A 23,269-nucleotide genomic window follows, 5' to 3' on the forward strand; every position below is an offset into this window, starting at 1 on the left:
AGAAGATAATTTTTCTGAAACATTTCAGTCTAACATAGTAAGATGTCCTAGACAGCTTTCTGAGTTTTAAAACCACCCCATTTCAAATATTGGTTAATGTAAATCTGGAAAGTTGCCTTGTCTGGAGTAAAATCATATACAGATTGAAAAAGGATTAAGTTTTTTGTTACAATATATGCACTTTTTATATTTTAACCTTTGAGTGTCTGGAACAGAAGAGGAGAGTTGGGGAATAAGGAGAACAAGCAGAAAATGGTACAGTTCACCATGGCAGCTGCTGCTGCAGGTACATACTCTCCTTTCACAATACACAAGGTAACATAGGATATTACAGACACTTGACTGTTATTTTACAGTGTGGCCCCTCCTGGTGACAGGTTAACACATGAGGAAATGGCACAAGTTCATATCATACTGAGCACTGATCTGTGCTATTCATAGCTGACTGTTCAGGTTTACAAGGCTAGACTAGTTTTTCTGCATCCAAATAAAACAGCCCAATGGAATCCAGTTGGATTTTCCAAAACGCAAGATAAACGTCTTTCCCCGAGACACTATGGATATCAGTCACTCGGAGTGTGGCCACCTGCTTCAGATTCACCTGCAGAGGACTGGCTTTTAGACACACATCACCAAGACTGAGTTTCTGATTCCTTTTTATTGGCGAGTTTTATCAGACACTGAAGGAGACATCATAACAAAACCATGGTGCAAGACAGCTCTACACCAGAGGTACCCAAGAGACAGGTACAGACACACATCACAAGTGGGCTCACAATATCACCAAGACAATGCAACTACACCCAAGCTTAACAATAGATTACTTTTTGCCTACTATTTTTAATGGAGATTTTAGCTCACTTAATTTCAACTCTACCTCTACCTGAAGTTTCACCTATTTTGTTTTACAATTTTTTAAGTAATTGCAAAAAAAAAAAATGGCTTCATATTTGCAAGCAACTTACTTTCTGCTTTTTTGGGCATGTGTAAGTGTTTGAGAGAAAAATCACTAGAGAAAGAGGCGTGCGTACAAACATACACATATATATGCACAGAAGGAAACCAAAAATATAAAAGAATATATATTTCAGACAAACAAGATGATATCCAACTAAATATTAGAAAAAGATGTTCTGACCATTTATGATTCAGAAGGATCCAAAACTAACGCAGACTCCAGACAGAGATCACATTCAGTGAAAGAGCTCCACAAATTGCATCATACAACACCATGACTGCGATAATGAATATGGATAGCAATTACAGAGTCAACGTCTGCATTTCTTAAAGATCAAAACAGACTAAGAATGCATCAGTGGCTTCTTGGAATAACCTAAAGAATGATTTGAAAACACATTCGTTCAACAGAGCATGAAAACTATGGTGGCTCTTCACAGCAAGTTTTAAATTTTCTGCTCTACATGCATTATTAGTCATGCTTCCTCCTGGTGGGGCTCTGCAGATATTCAGCTGACCTGTGCCTACAGAAGTAGGGCTCCACAAATAGCCTTTACTGCTTTAGTTATATGACACTGGCACAAATTACACCGGATACTCAAGCTTCTCAAGAACCATATTCAGAAGGACACTGGAAAGTAGGTTGTGAAACAGGGAACTGTTCAGAGAGTTTGTTGTTGAGGTGGGTGTGCTGTTTGAAGTACCGCCTGCATACCCTGGAGGCAGAGTCCTTCTAAACACTGATATCAAAGAACACCGGACAGTAAAATATCATACATATTTACACAAAACACAGTATGTTGCAGGACTACTGTAGCTCTACCCAACCCAAGGCTGACTTACTATCGAAAGGAAAAGCTCCACATTTCAGAGGTGGAACTTCAGAATTCACAGTGAAGGTGTCTTCAAAATGCACATGTGAATTACATCAATAATGAGGTGGTGATGCCTTTTTCCTGGCTTTGTACATTAGATACACAGATACTATAACACTATAGGATCACATATTCAAATGAGAAGTATGGGACACCAGCTAACCATCCTATTGTCATGTCAAGTAACAAAGAACAAACATTTGCCATTTTCAAATTTACATAACAATAGGTTATTTTAAATACACAAAAGCATTACTGGAATCTAGAAGGCACAAAAACATAATAAAAAGTAGTCACAAACATTAAAATGACTGAGAAAATAATCAAAAAAACTGGTTCAACTGCAAGGACATGGCAAGACAACAAGGTTTGGTAGCGTATTGAAGATAAATGAGTTCTCACTGCAACGCTGCAGCAAAAATAACGAGCTCTCAGACTGCAAGGAAAGGTGAAAGTAAGTCTTTTACTACAGAAATTAACTGGGATCACACACACACAAAAAAAACCTTCCTTTCAGTGCTGGACATCTCTTTACATTAGGATAATGTAAAAATGGAGAGTAGTCAGAGCTAAGCAAGTAGATCTAGCAGCTCCAGAGTCTGATGAAAGACAAAGAAGACTGAATACCTATATGAAAAGTAATGCAATGTGTCAGAACTCAACCATGCAGAGACATCTGAAGCATGTAAACATCAAAAAGTTACAGCAGTTTTTCAGACAGTAATATCATTACGTTGGAGTCCACCTTTCTCACTAAGAGAAGTTACAGAACTGCTGCATTATGGTTTAAGGCACTCCTGGCTCTGGATGATAAAAACTGAGAAGACAATTGAGTGGACCAGAAAGAGTAAAGTGAAGAACTTACACCTCCCCCCCCTCCCCAAAAAAAAAAAAAAATATTAATTAGCATCTTTTTAGACTGTGATATTCAGTGTAGTTTACTATTTGGTTTGACATGATTCTATACTTCACCTAAATGTAGCTGCCAGTTAAGTGTCTATTTTAAACCAGTAACTCAGGTGGCCTCTAAAAGTAGTGCAAATGGCAACTTCCAAAAACTTTTACACTTGGCCTTTAAAAGTAAACGAAAAAGGACACGTTGGCAATGGTGGAGAAACAGACCACTTGCCAAGCAGATCCTTTGTAACCTCATCTTCTACCCCACCATGTATATAGCTGAGCTCTTAACTATACTTTCTATAAGGAAGGAGTAATCAGTGACGTCTCACATAGAAACACCAACAAGTTTTGGGGAGATTAAATATAGCACACCTACCCTCCAGGTTTGCCACTCAGAAAAATTAAAACTTTGCAGTTGACTTCAAAAAGGAATTAAATGAAATACAGTGCAAGCACACCAGAAGCAGACTCTGCTCTCAGCTCAGCTGGAATAAACCGGGGCAGTTCCCTTGCAGTAGACACAACTGTGTGAAGTTTTGTCAGCTAAGGATCCAGTTCATGAACACATAGTTAATTTTGAAAATAAGCTACCAAAGTGCTAATCTAATGATTAGGTGAACAGGGAGCCACTGAGACTTGAAGCAAAAGGGAAGAGAGAAGAAAGGTAAAAAAGATGAGCTCATTTGCAAAGTAACATAATCCATGGGATCAAATATAGGCCACTGGAAAAAATGATCCTTGGAAATCACTAATAATTGGAGGAGATGAAGCACCACTGTCCTAGAGACCAGGGCCAGGTACTGTGCTGGCATGAAACTCAAGTAGTCCCTAGCCAAGGAAACAAAGTCCAAAGAACCTAGAATATTATGTTTCTCATAAATATCAATTTTATGCTCTGGCATAGCAAACCTAGCCAATGTTGTAAGCTCAGTCAGAAAGATGATACGGCTTTGTTTTGATTTCTTGAAAAGAGTATGAAAAAGTTACTTCTTAATTCATTTGGTTATTTCAAAACAGAGGCCTGAGAGAAAATGCTTAGAAGTTATTTCTCCATTCTTTTCATAGCTTTCATTTTTTGAAAGGGCATCAAATCCTAATTCCATCTGAAAAAAGAAACAATAGTAACGCAAGATGGGGAGGGTCAGAGCTGAGCTCTATTCTTCTCATTTGATAGTCTCCTGTAGGCATAGGTGGAGGTCCCTGAGTAAAAGATACTACAGAATGCTAGTCTTCATCTCTCAGACTGATTTTTAAAACAAAACAAAAGGTATGATCGTGACACTGCTCAAATTTGACAAGAGACTTTCACACACAGACAGCACCTCAGTTCGCTGTTTGCAATATATTTCCACAGAAGGGATACCCAAGGTCTGTCTCACTTCAAGTACGTAGCAAGCTACAAACCAATTAATTGACCAGTTTGTGAACAAGGGCCACAGCACAATATAAAAAACCCTCAGACACAGACCACTATTAGAGGCGGAGTCCCAGGCACAGATAAATTCATTCCCTCTCTCCATTGTTCTACCTTTCTTATACAAGCAAAGCAGGTCTAATGCACAGCCTAGGATGCAAAGGACTGTGGACCCCTGCACATTTTTCTACACTTACCTAAACTTTGAAAAGGTCTGCCGCAAATTAATACATTACTCTTTATCTACTTTACTGTTCCTTATTGCTTCTAGTAGCAATTACAGTTACGTATACAAAAAGATAGTTTTAAATATAGTGTGAAGTATAGAATAAATATAGTGTGAAGTTTGGAAAAGAGCAGCCTATGCTATCTATTTTAAAAAAAAAAAGGGAAAAAAAAAAAGAAAAAAAAGGGCGAGGGGAATAAGTAGTAGTGAGGAATTAAAGACAGAACAAGAGTGGAAAAATATTCAAACTATTTGTAAGCACCTGGAAGAAAACAGGGAGTTGAGTAACAGCTCACATGGACTTGTCAGAAGCAATTAGTGTCCAAACAACCTGAAGTGCCTTTAGGACTGGATAATAAGCTTTGCAAATAGAGGAGAAACCACAGATGGCATTTATCTTGACTTCAGTAAGTTTGGATACTGACACACCCATTAACAAATGGGGGATATATGGTCTAGACAAAATAGAGTAGGTAGGTTGCAAGACTGGGAAACTGCCCTGAGAAAGCAGTTGTCTGTGGTTCCTAGTTAATATAGAAGCATCTACTCAATGAGGTGCTGCAGAGGAATGAGATTACTACAGATCTATAAAACATGGACTAATGAGTACACTGGAGTTGCTCAGCCAAAAGAGACTACTAAAGGTGTTACATAAAACCAGCCTTCATGTATGTAAACATCTGCCACAAAAAGCAGGGGAATGATCCATTTTCAATGTCCACAATGGATAAATCATGAGTAGTTCTGAGCTGCAGCAAGGAAGGCTTGTGCTAGATACCACAAAAACCTTTAGACAGCAAGGATAACGATGATGCACTAGAACGGGTTGCACAGGGAGGCTGTGGTGGTAACTGGAAGCCTTTAAGAACAGGTTACACAAATACCTATCTGGAATATCATGGCTACCGTCTACACCCTCTTCTAACACGGAACCAACTCTTGAAGTCCCTCAAGCTCTGTGTTTCTTCTGTGATAACTGTCTGTTGGCAAACGGCTCGTGTTCCTGAACACACGTTATGAATACATCTACTGATAACTATATGTGTCAGATACATTTATACAAAGTAATTCCAGAATGTATGTCATTAGGTCAGGTCCCAGAGGGTGCAGATCAATACATGAACTTTACTAACATTAACAGACCTGACCTCCAGCCACCTCCAATTGTGCCCAGTATGCATCAAGGTCATAGCAGCTGGGAGCATGGAGCTGAATCTGCAGTGCACAGAAAGCTCCCACTACAGCCAGAGTGAGCAACAAGCTTCTAAAACCCTTCCTGTGGGAATGATTTCTACATGCTATTAATTACAGACATACAGACAGATTAACTTAAAAATTTAACAATGTTTCTTTGAAGCATTCCCTTTCCTGGTTCATGCTCTTGGAAGTCTGCTGCAACTAGTTAATAAACTGGAAGTGTCCTTAAGTTAAAGACATAAGTCTTGTGTTAAAAGAATTTATACCAGGATATTTGAAATATATAATGCAAGTATAATGAGTAAATTCTCTGTAGTATTAATATCAAGCTCATGCTTAAAACAACACAGTTAATAATTACAACTGATACTCCATCCTGGTCTTGAATTCCCCAAACTAGGATACTGTGTTGTACAGTACTTTCCTCCACTGGTGATTCATTATCTTGGGATTGCTTGTTGTATTGCTTGAAAAGTTATATTCAGTGTGAAGACTGATGGCACAGTTGTAGTAAAATTACTATGATATGGGGTTTTTTTCCTTAGTCTTTGGCATTATTTCATGCTAAACTTTGAACTTGCTGCTTTCACTGACATGCATTTCAAGTTTAAAGTGAAACAGTCCAATAGTTAAAGCCAAAAGTTTGACCTCCATTATAACTGTTGTAATCTTCTGGGAAAATATCCTCTTGACTCTAATTTCTCTTTTCAGACTCACCATGCTGTTGATGAGAAATAATAGTTATTGGGGCTGTAAGGCCAAGATTAATGTCTGGCCCTGCAAAAAAAACCCAAAACAAAACAAAGAAAACACCAGTAGCACTGAATGACACATGATATTTCTTCATCTCTCATGTACGATCACTTCCTAGATAAACACGCTGGACTGGTGCACCCGCGAGATGATGAACACTATCACATGAAGAAATATTTAAGATCACATTAAAGTCTCTGGTTTCGAGCATACACGTCTTTTGCAGTGCAACTGATTATACCATGGAGCATCATTATCTGACTTGTCAGTTTAGACAGGAAGGTCTGTAGGGCTGGGAGAAGTACTGCAAGACCAACAGTGCCTCACACAACAGGGTCCTGATCTCTCACTGGGGCTTGAGCAACTACTGTAATACAAGTATTACAGCATTATTCATTTTGCCTCAATTGGATAGTGTTGTTAGATGGATGCAGCATGTTTCTATCAAGAAATATTTGGCCACGCTTCTACTGGAGTGAAATGATCCCTGTAAATACATGGACAAATTGTGGTTGGCCCTTGGCTCCACACATCAGAAAACCTCTCTGTCAGCAGCTGCAATACAGGGTGAAAGTTGGCTGATGCACTAGCAGAACCAGAATGGGAGCAAAGAAAAAGATCTCTGTTAGGAGCTGTGGAGAGCCCTGAATCACCAAACGTGGGCAGTTACAGCCTCCCCAGCTGGACTGTTCCTATCCATGGATGTTTTACTTAGCACCTCTCAATAAGACAAAGGGGGGAAGAAATATATATAAAAAAAATAAAAAAAATAATATCAAGAGTGAACTTCTTTCTCTTTTTTCAGTTTTCCAGCACAGAAGATCAAGACTGCTTTCATGTAGATTTTTTCCTTTGGTGACATCAATAAAAGTTTAAAGTTCCTTGTCAAAAGTGATGAAAAAATCATAAACAACACAGAAGAGCTGCCAATACCCTTGAGCTAAGAGTGCTCCTGCCTACCTGCTTAGCTGTCAGTACCCAAAAATGGTACCGATGCTTCATAATGCTAAAAGTAAGATAGGTATTTTGGTATTTACTTGAGTCTCTAAGGCAGAAGGATCCCAGGCTCTCACAGGCTTTCCAACTTCCAGTCAGAAACATGAATTCTCTACCAGAAAGACTCTGAAGGAGCAAATGCCACTTGCGCAGCACAAGTGATATATTTGCTCTTGATGGTACTGGCTGCTATTAGCCAAGTCAGCCACCGGCAATTTTTGAGTTCAACCTGAGGAGCATGAATTGCAACAGTCCAAACTGGAAGTTTGTAAAGCTCATCTCACCATACCCAGACTTTCACAAAAACAGATAAAACAAAGCTTCTTCCATATGTCAAACAAATTGTTTCTTCCACCTTGGAAGACAGCATGGGAGCACGAAAGAAGTTACATCACAACACTGAGGCTTTGTACTGCTTTGAGGTTTCCCATCACTGTTGATGCAAGTGTGGCAATCAGCTCCTCAGATGAGTTACCTTTTGTCACCAGTGGTTCTGTCAGTTGTGCCTTCAGGTCAAGCTAGGAACCCCTCATCACCTGCTGACTTCACTCAAGGTTCATTGTAAAAGCTGAACCAGTACAGATACAGAGAAATATATCACTTACAAAGGTAGCATGAGAATCCATGACATCCCCAAGTATCTCTGAAACGCCTTAGGAAGAAGGCAAGACAACCGTGACAGATTTAGGCATGTCAGACTTGGAGGCAAATAACAGAAAGCCTTCACCACATAAGTAATTTTCAAACTGGGATCTCTTCTGAAACACGTCTATGACGAAACCATGAAAGAGGATAGATGCTTCTGAATTTCTTCTCGGAGGCTTAGAAGAGAATTCTTCTTACTTGTGTATTTCTGATAAAGGCCCCAACAAGGGAAACCAAGGAACTAAGTTTTACCAGGAAACCTGCAAAATTTCATTTCAAAGAACACTCCACAAAGTGAAGCATTTGTAGCGTTGCTGACAGCAACTTGTCTGCAGGTCCCCAAAGCCAGAATGCAAAGCTGAAGCACTCCTCCTGCCCAACACTTCATCTCACCAACAGGGCTCAGGTACTCTGCAACACTCAGGGCTCCAAAACCAAACACACAAATCCAAACATACCCAGAACTTTGAAAAAGAAAAAAAAATAAGGTACAGGAATCAGAATGTTACAGCGTGCATCCAACCCTAAGTATGCTAAATATAAACAGGATAAACCATAGCCCTAGATCCTATTCTTAACAGGAGAACCACATGTGGACGATTATACAATAAGGGGATTTATACAGGGTGATCGAAATGGTGGCCAGGCATGTGGGAGCACCCATCTTTCCTTACTGGGTATTCAAAATCACACACAGAGAAACTTGTACTGGACTGCCCAGCACTGATTAGTATTTTTAATCTACTGCTATTTATAAGAGCAAGTTGCTCTCTCCTCCTCTTTTTTTATTTTATTTTAAATGAATGGGCCTCACTGCTCAGCTGTTCTAACTGGAAGACTTGAAAGCGGTCAGGAAATTTCAGGACTGCCTTGCAGAGAGCGGAGGAGATGAAAGCAAGTCCCACGGCACAGGCTCTGTTCCTCTCGCCCCACCTCTGCCAGGAAGCGCTCCTGTTCCCCTGGCAAGCAGTGCAGCTGGCTGCCTTCTCCTGCTCGGCCAAGGGTCCAGAGAACAGCCTTTCCAAACTATTCCCTGGCTGGAGGAGGAAATGAAAGCAAGTCATTTTCAAGAAAAGCAGGTTGGATTGTCCAACCCTTTCACTCTGGGGAGAAAAAAAAAAAAAAAAAAAAAAAAGAAATAAAAAAAAAGGAATTATACAAGAAGTAAAAGTGTAACGGAGAAGGAAAGGCAAAAGAAAACTGTACAGTTTTTTGCGTTGCAGAGAAGTCAAGACTCTCAGACTCAAAGTACAGGCAACACATCTTTAAATGATTAAGATAAAGACAGTGGGTAATAGATGAATGTTAGAGACAGAGGGAAGTGAAAGTTTTTAACCACATTAAAATGGTGCAATCTTTCCTGCCTCATAACAGTAATTACAATTAAAATGATTTACACCCTGGTCCAGTGTAAAGCAGGAACAGAAAAGGACAGAGATGTAAACCTTTCTTAGGGAGAACTCTCCAGCCAGTAGAAGTCAGTGCCACCGCCTGCCTGCGTGCAGGAAACACACAGCACTCCCGCCTGCCCATGTGGAGGTGCTCAGCTTTCAACTCCTTCCTCTACTTTTCACCCCAACTGGCCTAGAAAGCTCGCAGACAGCTCACTTCTGAAGATCCCTAAAACGCTTCATGCGCTGCATGCAAAACAAGGCTGCTCACTGAGCCCAGAGGTTACTGTGGAGATGGACGTGGAAGGATTAGGAGTTGCAGAACAAACAGTACAGGACAACAAAGCTTGGAGGAGCTCATCTACAGAGCTTCACGTACAACTAGCCCCAAATCATGCTATTGAATCATGGCTATCAAAGAGAATATTATTGTTCAATACCTGGTCATTCTCTTTTATACAGTAACTTGTGAAAAAACAACTGCTCCCTGAAGACACTTACTCGAGTTAGCTCCAACTCAGTGTTAAGAGAATGGACTCAGTGAGAGTATCAACTCTTATTATTTAAGTACAGATATTGCTAATTCCAAGGTCCCTTCACTAAGTCCCAATTGCTAGGATGAGTTATGATCTATTGTGCCCTCTACACTATTTTTAACACAAGAGAAATTTCCTTGTAGGTTAAGGGCTCAGACCTCTGCACGGGGTAGGAAGAACACTTCCACTAACTACTTTGCAACATGGAGTCACCAACAGTGACTTGGAGGTCTCCCATGTCTTGTGCTATTGAACATGGAAAAGAAACCCCAAAACATTATTTGCCTTCCAAAACTATGGTTTCTGGCAACAGAATTAACCTCACAGCTGGAGTGCCTGGCCCCTTGCTTCTCTGAGGGAAGAGCTGCCAACTGTACAAGCACTAGATAACCCATCACCATCTACTTCCTCCTCTATAGTTAGGAGCTGTGGGTGGCACCACTACTGCCAGCACAAGGGCAACCAACTCTGCCACGCCACACCTTTCTATCTGGTTCCAGCTGAGATACAGTAGCTGGTTTCTACAGACCCCTTATTTTAGGCCCCTGGCACTTCAACAATTAAGCACCTTCAAGAAGCCAGATGTAGGTACCAGTTTGCTTTGAAGATGGGACTGGGGTGCTCTGGTTACCCAGGTGTGACAGGAAAGATTCATATCTTAGGTAGAGGTGATCACCTCATGATCTGCACAAAATCAAGAAGTCCCAAAGAACTGCATACCTTCAGGTTTAGTGTTATGAAGGAGACAGTCATAAAAAGACGAATAAAATGACGAGCTGAATCAGATGGACAGAATTGTTTGCAGAGAAAACTGCAAGGGATAACGGACATATGCTTAGTTTGCTGGACAGGTAGAAATGACACAGTTCCACAATCAACAAATAAAGTCACACAGATCAGAAAACTCTGACAGAAGCCAAATGCAACCATAAGAAGATAAAATTAAAAAAGAAAAAAGAAAAAGCAACTATATATTACAAACAAAAGTAATAGTTGCTGAGCACTACTATACATCAGAAAATAAGAACTGCAGACAACGGATGAGAAAAATCAAAGGGGTCTATCAGCCTCATGGCCAAGAAACTTAAAGATGAGATTTACTTAAGTACAAAGGAAGCTTAACAGTGATATTCATCCAAGATAAAAACTGCTGAGATAATATAGAAATATGAAATATACTTCTGTAGATAAAAAAGCCAGGTAATCATAAGGTGAAAAGATTGGTTTGTTTTTGTTTTGGGTTTTTTTTTTTTATTCCAGCAGCAACTCAAAAAGTACTACAATCAGACATTGTAAAACAAGCAAGACCAGGTTACTTGCATCGAGACTTTTTAAAAGACCTGTCCAAGGAACTATCTAATTTATTAAAAGTAGCTTTCAATAAATCCTAAACACTGGAAAAGATCTTAAGGATTTGAGGCAGAACCTATTTGCTAATATACGATCCTAAACAGGACAACACATGCTGTCTCACATACACAGTCAGCTTTATATTGATCCCAGAAGAAATATGCAAAGCTCAGGAAGGATAATCATCTCAGAGAGACTTAGGGAGTATAACTAACATCAGCTCAAGAAAAACAGATCCCACTGGTCCAGTATCTTAGTGAGTGACACTGGTAGTCCTATTGGTAAGAAAACTGTTTTAATATAATGTACTTAGATAGCTGCAAGGCATTTAAACTGGTGCTACATAATGATTTCATAAGGAAACAGGAACAAGAGGACACCAGCATGGCCAGGCAACAAACGAATCAAAGTGTTGTGTTTTTATGAGATTCAACATACAGTGATAAACAACAAACCATTATTGAGAGACAAGCTTCTAACAAGGTCCCATGAGGCTTATTTTACTGTACTCTACTATCTAATATTTTTATCCATCACCTGGAAGGATATTAAACCATTATTATGGACGTGACAAATAATGAAGAAGATGCATTATGAATACAGTGACTTGAATCTTGAGTTATCAAGATGTAAGTATCAGTAGAATCAACAGGAAAGTAAAACTCCAGAACAGAGAAATTAGACTATACTTACAGAATAGAGGACTCCATCCTGAGAGTCAGCACCTATGACAAGGACTTGGGGAGGGGAGGACCCTGGTGGATAATTACCCAAGTATGAATTTTTACTTCTCCTTGTAGGGTTTCTGGCAAAGTTACTGCTGAAATTAGCTGCATAAACTGTGTAATACTAAATTACAGCAGAGTCTGCCACATACATATACTTGATAATAGCATAGCCACTGTTGAAATAGTGTCCAATACTGAACTGAAAAGGCTAGGAAGTATCTCAAGGAGCACAGCATATCAAACTTAAAAGAGCTGTGGCTTGATCACAGTCTATGGATCTGAAGCACGCTCAAAGTCAGGTAACGCAGCCCATGCTGAGCTCCTGGCTGCCTCATTGCAAGGTCTTCCAGCAGCCACACCAGATTGCTCCCAGCCAGACCAGTTCCTTTCTGCAAAATTTCCGTCTTCTGCAGGTGTCTACACAATGCCCACAAATTTGATAACAGCTCTTCAAAATAGCAAGTGAAGGTTTAAACAAGATTCAAATGCTAGAACTTGAAGCTAAGCAACCTAAAACACAATGATGTTTGTTTCTACTGAATGTAATTGATCACTAGAATAATTTACCAAGAGTGGTGTGAACTCTCTTTCAAAAACGAATTAGTTCACCAAAACTCAATGGCCTGGAAAATGCAGGTAGGGAAACCAAAAGACCATCACGATGGTTTCCCGATTTTTTAATCAGTAAGTATCTATTCTACCATAACTCAAAGCCTCCCTGAGCAATGTCAGTCTCATCCCTTCTAAAGTACATCATGATATCAATTAGTCATTAGCTATCAGTGTGAACAGACCTGGAACATTATACCCTGAGAAGAACACTTCACCTCTGCTGAGTATCTCCTTCAGTTGTAAGGCAACATTCACGTTCAATCAGAAACCTGCTTGCAGGTCTAGCTGTCATTACATTGAGGCACTTTATACTCTGTGACATTGTAATACTGCCTTAGATTAAACAAGAACTGAGCCCTTTGGTTACATATCCCATGTCAAATGGCTTGGTATCAAATCTCATCTCAACAGGACATAGGAAATACCACACAGATAAAATATAAACCAAGTTTTTTTATTTCCTTTTTTTAACAACAAACAAACAAAAACATAACAACCCGTGGTGGATGTTGAGTCCTCCCAGGCTTTGGAAAGTATATAGCATGATACAGAACAGCATTCAGGACATTTCTAATAAGCAAAGCAGATTTACCTGACTCAGGCTTCAAGTGAATAAAAGGCTGGGATTCTCAAAGGCTACAAAGGAACCACTCCTTTAGGTGCTGCTTAAAACCCCAGCCACAATGACTGTTCTGCTTGCCTAAACAATCACTGCACAGACTCCAGTTTCAACACCACAAGGAAAAAATCTGGAGTGGCTTTACTGACTCAAATTAAATTGCTCCAATTTTTCATCCATACAAAAAAGCATACCTCAAAAGTTAACTCGTTATCTCGTGAGCCACTTTGAAACATATCAAGTCAGAGAGCCTTTATGTAAAACCACACGCACCCTCATGCTGTAAGCACAGCTCCTGTTCCCAAACTACTTGGCTTTCCAGCTTGTAAACTCAGCATATATCATGCAGCAAACTGACTGTCAGAAGTTGTCCTCCTGGCTCCAGCTCTAGACTGACTTTTAAGACTTTACTGATAACATAAAAACACCTTGTTGGCTTATCCCTGACCTTTCTCTACAGTCCACTGCACAAGGATTTGCCACATTCTTATTCACAGCTTTTAGATTCTTCCCTGCTCTGGGCGCCAAGGTCTGATTTTGCACATGTTTATAAGAAGCCTCTGCATGTGGAGTGATGAGCTTCTCGACAAAAACTTGCTGTAGGGAGGATGATGGAGATATATTATGGCATGTTTATTTGCCAAGACCTTTGCAGTCAGATGGCCATTTATTTTAGACAGGGGGAGGTGTGGAATACCTAAGAAGTACAGAACATGAACTCATGCCTCCTTCTCTGCATTCTGCAATTCTTGACATATTGCTGCCATATGCTGTTCCCAGATGACATTTACCATCAAATGCTTCTATCAATAAACTACTAAGGTGTTTATTTTTAAAAGCGATTTTTTTTTACCCCCCTGCAAATCCTTATGCAAAAGAACATCTCCAGTGGCAACTCAGTAAAAGGGAAAGCACCACATTACAGTAATACATCCCAATGTATATTGAAGATGTGGCCGTTCCCTGAAACAAAGGAATGGCACTTAATACCTGGTCCAAAGACTTTTGCAGTCAATGGAAAGACTTCCAGTGTTTTCAGCAGGCTTTGGACCAGGGCCCTTAAACTGGGGAACATACTCTCGAAAGGCAGAAAAATGGAAAGGTTTGACTGTATCACATGTATAGCTGGCCTTGTGGCAAGTGTGCATGAGGCAGATTCCTTTCCAGACTCTACCTCAACAAATACACTTCCAGCCAGAGAAAATTAAGTCTCCCAATAAAATGGGTAAATAATAGGTCTCCAACTTGGAAGGAGGCAAGTTCCTTCAGACACATGATATTGTTGTAACTCAGACTCTGGCCACCTTTATAAAGACCTCTTTTTCTAGATCCTTTTGGGGCTCTTTTCTTCCCCAATTAGGAAGGGGAATGTGAAATTTCCAAATACATGACTTCTAGCATCAGGGAGAAATGCAAGCTGGGATGGAGGAATCCTGAGTCAAAGAGGGAGAGAAAGCTCAGCCCCCCAACAGTCTATTCTAAAGTCCACCATAACTGGAACAAAGCTGCTTGCTTAGCTCTCTTGCTTTCCAAACTGTATATCCTGGCAGGGAGCCTCTCAGTTCCTATCACACCACCGGATCAGAACAGCAGATTTATTTTCAAGGAAGCTAGAACTTGTTCCTCACTCACAAACCTAAAGAACATATACACGTCTGCTGCAATAGCCTGCCATCATAAGCTAGGTAAACATGCAACAAACGCAAGAAATGGAACATACAGGCATCTTTCAGTGTACCTCAAGGGTGAAATGTGGCCACTTCCAAAGTGTGCATCAGGAAAAATTTGAGTATAGGGCAGTGATTGGCACAAGACATATATGGCCCTTGCTCTGCCAGGGAGGCCCAGAGCCAACTACAACAGCCAAGAAAACTGGGCTGGATCTCTCAGAGACTGAGCGAGAATGAGAACATCAAGGATCTGCATGGATCCAACACATCTCCAAACAGTTTAAGATGCCTCACCATGTTGGAGAATACAATATATCACTTATCCTTTCCTGAGGACAAACATCCTCTATATGTCTGGAGGCCCATGGATGAAGAAATGAACTGCCAGTACTGCATGTGTCTGTGGACCTGACTCCTGGTATCCATAACAAATACCTAGCAAGCAAAATTTAAGTGCTCTGTTTCGGTATTACCCAGTCAATTGAACCGATTCCTGCACCAAACCCTTGAAGCGTGATGGCCAAGAACTGCAATGCAAAGGGCAGAGTTTTACCTCCATCATCACACTCATGGGTGAGCAGAGATGTCTCTCAGCCTTGCTAACCTGGGCCACACCTGAGACCAAGCAGAGGTGGGACAAGGAGCAGCAGCCTGCCACAGGTTCTGGTCAAGGCTAGACTCCGACCACGCTGTGCTTGCCAGCCACTTCTGCCATTACTTCAACCCACTGCTGCATCTGAAAAGGGTAAATTTGCTGCATTGTTTTTACATGTCACTTGGAAGACGGAAAGTTCTGCAGGTGTTCTTCTTCCTACCATACATCTTGGCAGTCCTGGAGAAGATCTTTATGACTGTCTACCCAAAGACATCCCCCCCCCACCCCCTCAAAAAAAAATCATTTCATACACATTGGACAATGTCCACTCAAATAAGCGAGGGCAACTCTCAGTTCAATCTGGGGTATCAGAGATCATCTGTAAACACAGCTGTGGGCTCAGGATTAATAAGTATTATTGCGCAGAAGCCTTCATCAAGTATGGGATTGCTAGGTATTCCCTGACCACTTCAAAAGAGTCAGATCTATTAGTTTTTCAGCCTCCTGAGTACAAAGTCCACCCACAGGGCTGGGGTTTTTTTGTTTTGGTTTGTTTTTTTTCCACCCCCAGGAATGAAAGCCAACATGTTCTGATTCCTATCTTTCAATCATCACTACGGTAAAGATAAGTTACCACCAGTATTTCAGCTGAGCTAGCTGCTGAATTGCTAATGCTATACGTAAATAAAAACAAGTAAGAGAAGGAACTTCAACAGGCTTAGCTTGTCTTTTAAAATTCAAGGCAGGGGTTTAAAAGAGATGAAGCCAGGGAAAACACTGGATACCAACACTGGCCAAACAGGGAAAAATAACGAAGTTGTAAGCCTGAAAAACTGAAATGGAAAGAATGACAGATTTACTGCTGCATTTGATGCACATAACCATTGATAGACTCTCCCCAGGAAGTGTTGAAATTACCATCACTGAAATGAATCCAGAAGCTAAAAATTAAATTATCTTTCCCAGAACATTCCAATTGGGACTTTGGCAACAACAGATGTCTTAATGCTCTTAAATATATGCATGCTCGTGTGTGCACGCATGCACACACGCGCACACATATACTTAAGTACAGTATCCTCTTTCACGCAAGACCTCCCTCTTAGTTTTCACAAAGTCAGACTGAACTTATGGTCATTCTGCAAAGTCTTTTCTTCAAAGTCTCGGTTCAAATGCACAACTGTCAGATTAAGCAACCCATAAGGAGTCTTACAGCAGCTCCAAGTTATGAATGAATGGTTATTTGTGAACTCGCCTGTCAAGACAGATGCAGTATTTGTCAGTGCAGTGTGAGTTAGATATGGTGGGAAGGAGCCAAACAAACAAAGTGGAAGGTCAGTATCACAACATTTCCCTTCTTTCCCCCTTCAGGTCACCTAAAACGATGCCACAGCTTTTGCTGAAGTGTGAAACAGTAGCCTATTTTCATGCAACATACCATGCTTATTTAACAAACAACATTCACACAAAAAAAGTAAGAGAAAAATGGGTGCAGAGGGAGAGAAGAACAGGAACATTTTGGTGCAAGAAAGCTACAGCTGAGGGAAAAATCCAGGATTGACAGAAAACAACAAATCTTTAGAAGTTTGGTGATACTTGAATCAAGACCACCCTATGGAGGTTAAAACACAGTGTGTTGTTTTTCTTGTATTAAAATGTGGTGTTACGAGGATCACAGATTAATTCATGTCAGAAGGAACATCTAGTCCAACCACCAGCTGAAAGCAGGGTCAGCTATCAGGGCAAATTATCATTTATACTTTATACAGTTAATTATAATAACCTGAAGTCGGCATCACACTGTGCTAGGTCTTACATGCCAACAAAGAGAGGCTCCTGTCCTAAGGGAGTTTCAGTGGAAAAAAGCTCAGCTCTACAATGAAGATCCTGAACATGTCTATGAGAATCACACATGAAATTAAAAGGAACCCTCGTTCATTGTCCAAATTAAAACCTGAATGAGGGAGAGATGGTCTAAAGATCCTCTCCATGCTCTCAGCCATAAATCTGCTGCAGGGATGCCTGTGAGGTCTAGCCTCTCCTGGAAACCAAACGTGGGTGCCAGAGAACCCAAGCAGCAACGTGAGATGTATTTTAGTGGAGTCTGTCTTTCCACAGTGGGCGAGCAGCCTCTCTGCACTGCTGCCTAAACTCATCCCACCCGACCTCCTCCGCAAGGCACCAGGAGCTTTCCAAGCAGCACAAACTGCTGCGCAGTTCCCTTTGGAAAACTTGGCTGGTTTAGAGAATGCTATGCTACCCAAAGAGGCAACATCTCTACTCTGGACCAACTTGCAGGTCACCAAAAACATGTAAAAAACTGCTCAGCAGACAGGTCTAACGAAGCCAGATCTAGCACTTCATTTCTCCAGGGCCAATCCTCTGCCATTTGAGCTAAGAGAACCACAGCACTAAACAGGCTCATGAGTCATTCATAAATTCTAAAACAACTGGTCACATTGGAAGAAAATAAAATACAACCTTTCACACTAAGCTTTTTTTTCCAACTCCTCATCCTCTTGTCACAGACAGATCTTTGAGTTTCTCCTCTACACCTTGCAGTTGTGTATGTTGCACAGTTGGGTACCCAGCTGCAATCACTTAGCAGCAGCAAGGACAGCGAGGGCAAGCGTGGTGGGGGCTGTTTTAAGAAACATAGCTCCTTCAGATAGATTCCTACCTAACGGCACTCAACAGCGAAGCTGGAGCTAGGCACCTACTAGTCCACATCACAGATTGAAAGGGAAACAAGCAACAGCCTCTGGTTGAAGCCAGGATACAAAGTTTCCCTAAGCAAACAACCAAAACAAACTTTTAGTCTAAACAAATCAGCAGAAACATCCTACTGAACGTTAAATAATACCTGGGGAGTTTATGATCCTCAAGCTAGAAACTGCCTGCTTGCAAATGTGCAGCATGTGGTTTCACAACAGGAACGGAAACATTTGTGTGTCTTCACTCATGACTCGTTTTGTCACCATACCCTGGGGTTCCTCTCTTTATCTGTAATACAGGAGCAGTCTAGCGTAGACACTGAGAAGGCAAAAGAAGCCAGCTGCCTAACAGGGTCAGCCTTCTCCGGGAACACAGGAGTACTGAAGAGCCTTTTCTTTTCTCTCTAAAAAACCCTGTAAAGCATCTCCTTCTCACGGGGCTCCAACGCCCAAATGACAGATTTCAACACAGCAAGAGTGATTTGAACTGTCTGGCTTTGTTCATCCCTGCAAACACACCATAAACTGGGCCCCAATTCAGGAAGCTAATTAGGCATACACAGAGCCTTAATATTAATGAGTCCATTCATGTGTGTGAATCTCTGCACATGTTTCAAAACCATGCTGAAGAAGCTCGCTGAGGGCGACAGCCAGGAGCTCTCATTCATCTTTTTGCTCAGCTCTGGTGCAGGGAAGAGTCTCAAAGTAACAGCAAAGCGCTGGAAGCAGGAACTTCAAAGTAACACAGCCATCCTAATGACCACTACTGTTCTCAGTGCATGAAGGATGAGCAAGGCTAACACCAGCAGCTAACGAAGATGATGCTCTGCTTTCTTTGCACAATCACCTACTTTCACCCAGTCCTGCAATTAAGCAGAGCCAGCAAGAGTGGTGTGAGCTCTGGGCACTCCCTGCACACCTCCAGCCATGAGCAGAAGACAAGGGCACGTTTCCAGATAAGTCTCTGGGACTGTAAAACACTCACACTGACAATGGGGCTAGGGGATGGGGGGGCGGCAGCGATGAACATCCAACCTTTTCACTCACTGAATTAAGAGTGAAAGTGCCTCTTCAAAACAGACACCAGAGGTAAACTCATGGAGGGTTACAGAAAGGACTTGGGAATATAGTTCTGCATTTCTGTCTTGCAGATCTTCTGACCTCGCAGCATTAAAGAGGGGGGTCATGGGTTTTTTGCTTTTTTTGTAGCCTTCATCCTCTGGAAGAAACACAGGGACGATGTACCATGCCAGACTGGCTTGTGGGGCTCCTGTTCTCCCAGCTCGGTGCTCTGATTACAGCAAGTCACTGGTGACTCACAGGGCAGGCAGGAAACACGCATGGTGCACCCCACTCCATACGAGTGGGAGTGGAAGAAGAGAGCTCTTGATTTCAACTGCCCCTTGTTAGCGCACCAGAGCATGTTATTTCATTATCCCTCTCGGTATGTAGAGGACTACTGTCCAGAAAATTACCCTGCCCCTTTTTAAACCCATTTGCAATTTCCTGGGGTTTTTCATCACCACCTAAGGAAGACTGCAGTAAGTGCCATTCACGAACAAGGAGCAAGGAACCGTTCCTCCCACATCTCTCTTCGGGGAAGCCTTTGCATTGCTTTAGGTCCTCTCTGCAAACCAGAGCAAGCCTGGCACACACCTCCTACAAGAGGTGCTGCAGAGCATGACCACAGGGCCAACATAGCTAGAAGGTTTTAAAATAAGGTACTCCTTCTGAGACTGTTTCCATATCATTAACAGCATAGGAAATCCTGAAAGATTAAGTTCTGTGTTCTGCTAAATGCAAACACACACGAGCTGCACAGCCGTAGCTGTTAACATCACGGCAACGCTGCAGTCCATGCCGGCAGATGAGGAGCACAGCCGCTCCTGAACACCTAATTCTGGTACCCTGAAGACAAGGAGCCCACATACGTATCATTTCTGGTAAATCGAGTCCTTGTTGATAAAGTAGAAGCATGCCATTGTGCCCAGCCAGTTTATAATGTTGTCTTTCATGAGGTGAATGTTCAGCAGAATGATGGGCTATGTAAATTTCTATGCAATTTTCACTGTACAGAGCTCCTAAAACGACTACCCCTATCACCCAGTGCAGGCTGGAACCCGCGGAGGCTCCTTCGTGCTAAAGTGGTTTAAAATCCATGAAAAACCAGGCTCAAAGCCAGAACTGTGATTTCTTAGGCTACTGAGTACTTACAGACCTATCTCCAAGAATGCAGAAAACTTAAAAATTTACCTGCATTAGCTCTAAACCATCGGTACCGACCAGCTCACTGACCGTGAAAGAAATTGCTGTGAACAAAGATGACAGAATTGGACCCCAGCCCTCGCACGCACGTGTTGCCTGTTTTCCTCAGGCATCCCAGTTACGCATTAGTATTACAATTTGCAATCCTTACCTGTGCTAGCATTACACTTCTGTTTCTTATCAGTGCAATGGTGATTATCACTCAGATTCAAATAACTGACTAGCTTAAGTGTCAGACCCTAGATAATCAATGAAGAACCGATAAGCAATAAATGTCTAATGTGATCCAGCTTTCACAGAAATCAGTATTAAGCACCTACTCAGGTAACTTTGCCTTGGCACAGAATTTGCAAGAACTCACTCTGATGTTGTGCTCAGCGTCCGTATCCCACATCTCTCTTTAAACCACCCCATAAAACAACTCGATTTCTGACTGCCAGCTGGACTTAGGAGAGATTCAAACTTTCAATATCTAATCCATTCTGTCATAAGCACAACACAGGCAGGCATGCTTGACAGACAAAAGCTTTTTGTTTTTTCCAAACTCCTTTGTAGTATTTTTTTCCGCCTCTGCTTTTCACATCTGTTGTTTTCGGGTCCAGCAGTACCCGGCTCTCTGAATTTCCACATATATTCTGACTTGATGTGTCTTTAACCTCAAGTGGACTGTCAAGCCAGATGCCAGATGCCCCCTTACTTCCTCAGTGCAAACTATCAGTAAACCTTAGCATAACTTTACTTTGAGCCTTAAACTAACAGCATGTGAAAAGATTAATACGAATAAATTCAAAACTAATCAGATCCCTTCTTTAAATGTTGACACAGTATTATTTATATCCCATAAATACCTTCTTGACTAAAATTCATCCCAGGAGATTGGCATCTTGCCAGTTCTATTCATATTTACTGTATTTATACAGTACAGTTGGCCAAGGATAATATTTAAGACAAAATATGCCTTAGGGTATATACAATATCTCTTATAGTTTTCCTTTTAAATCTCCTCATTGCTAAAAATATTTAGTCTGAACTTTACAAAATGCCCCACAAAGACCTATCAGCGATCTGTAGTGATATATTGCTGACTATGAGTATAATTAGAGCATATTTGTAATACTTGGGTTGTAGTCAGTTACTGAACGCTAACAACTTGTGGTAAAAACTGAACCACTGATCTTTCCCATGCCTTCCTTCCAGCAGCTTTTGACCTCCAGTGCATTCACACTGATCCCCTTCTCCCTCCTGCTTCCCTCCAACACAGCAGAAACCGTAGAGTTAAAAAAATTCACTCCGAGACGTCTAGGATAAAGCACCCCTGGCCGCCAGAACTGTGCTTTCAATTTCTTCCTTTAAAATATGGTGGAGCGATTTCTTCCTTTCTGTCTTTTTTGGAAAGGTTCACTCCATCCAGCATAACTAGAGAGCAGTGGAAAAACAGTTAACCTACTTACTCTGATGTTAGCGACAGCCCTCGCACAGTAGTACTGGATCTGCTGCTGAGTGGCCCTCTGATCCCAAACGTCTGATGCACTCTGTTGGTAGATACCTGCAATCTCCTTTGCTCTTCCAAAACCTCTATCGATACCTCAGTACAAATCCGGCCTCTGACAACATTTTAAAAATAGATCCTATTTTGTCAACACCATCCAAGTCACACACCACAGATATTTTAATTTTCTGGAAAGCATGCAGCTGCATTTTGGACTACCGGTCCTTTGTAGTTTGCTCGTGAGAGGAAAAAGGACAGACGTGCTCAGGACAGATGCATTTTACAATTTGCAGAGACTCACTGTTACGGGGTCAACTCCACAAGCCACGGCACTATCGGTCTTCCTAACCTTTGCCCAGAGGTGCTCATTCTTCTGCTCAGGGCATAATCTCACAGGTCTCAAAACAAAGTGCCGACTTCCACCAAAACCACCGGCAAAATACTACAGTATAACAACGTGGCAAACAGGCATGATTTCTGTGTTCTTGCTATGGCTATGAATTACAGTGAACCTCTCTGCTCATACCCACTTGGCTCCAAATATTCATAGGGAAAAAAAATAAAAAAAGGATTTCTTCCCTGAAGGTAACAAGGGTGGAGTGTATTTATCACAGCTATTATAGATGGTGCTATAATTACAATAATAAAATGGCTCTGACTGCCAGGATGTCCTGTACCTGATTCTGTCATTTAAGAAAAAAGGAAGAAAGGGAGGCAGCTGCACCAAGCATGGGGTTCAGATACCTTGGCTGGCATCCTAGGACTATCACATGCAAGACCAAGCAAGCCCCAAAGCTACAACTTGCTAAACTAAAAATAAATAAGGGGAAAACGCAATTAGAAACTCTAAGATAAAGTTACCAAGATGGCTGCATTATCTGTTTAATCAAGAGGTATGTGCTTTTCAAAAACAGAGAGCAAGTATATAGGGCATCAAGTGGCGGGGGAGGGAAGAGAGAGACAAGCAAGCTAAATGGAAGGAGTAGGGACTAGGTTTTGGATATGCGAACGGTGAAGTTATTTTCTGCTTCTGGTATTTCACTTTCCTCAGTATGATGATGATCTAGATTCTTTTAAGGGAGAGCGGTGCTTTTTTTTTCTTTTTCTATACACTTAAACTTCACTACCAAAACAAAAAGGCACATCGTTATGATTATTAATCATTCTAAGTGGAATTGGTCAGCACAGAGCATTTATACCGCCCACCCACCCCCCACCCCCCCTTTTTTTTTTTTTTTTTTTTTTTTTTGTGCAAAACGTGGCGTGGATCACCAGAAGGTCGTTAAAAACAGCAAAAGGCAGACGGGCTGAGACAGGTTCCAAGAACCGAGGCTACC

General features: G+C 41.4%; 1 protein-coding gene across 1 annotated transcript in view; it reads right to left on the reverse strand.

Annotated features, from left to right (window-relative positions):
• Positions 1-23,269, reverse strand: part of TGFB2 (transforming growth factor beta 2) — a 65,129-nt gene that overhangs the window by 40,186 nt on the left and 1,674 nt on the right. The window lies entirely within an intron of this gene.

This window comes from Tyto alba, unplaced genomic scaffold (genome assembly GCF_018691265.1).
Source record: "Tyto alba isolate M040663 unplaced genomic scaffold, T.alba_DEE_v4.0 Super-Scaffold_16, whole genome shotgun sequence".
Taxonomy (NCBI): Eukaryota; Metazoa; Chordata; class Aves; order Strigiformes; family Tytonidae; genus Tyto; species Tyto alba.